This window comes from Otolemur garnettii, unplaced genomic scaffold (genome assembly GCF_000181295.1).
Source record: "Otolemur garnettii isolate 467f Iridium unplaced genomic scaffold, OtoGar3 scaffold00184, whole genome shotgun sequence".
Classification (NCBI taxonomy): domain Eukaryota; kingdom Metazoa; phylum Chordata; class Mammalia; order Primates; family Galagidae; genus Otolemur; species Otolemur garnettii.
This window is the reverse complement of record NW_003852579.1, coordinates 2,303,124-2,303,349: the sequence shown is the minus strand read 5'-3', so window position 1 is coordinate 2,303,349 and position 226 is coordinate 2,303,124.

Here is a 226-nt window from a genome sequence, read left to right as displayed (position 1 = left end):
AAGCCAATCAGAATCCAGCCCTTGAAGCTATGAATGGGTCGTTCAGCCCACGCTGACAGTCCCCAATGGGACTGTTGCTCAAAGAACAACAGGGTAGTTGCTCAAAGAAGGGTTGGTCTGATGGTCTGGGTGGGAAGAGGTGACATAGAAGCTGGAGAGACCACAGAGCCCTGAGACAGACGCCATGGCCTGAGATCATGAATCAATGAGCACTCCCTGCTGCTCA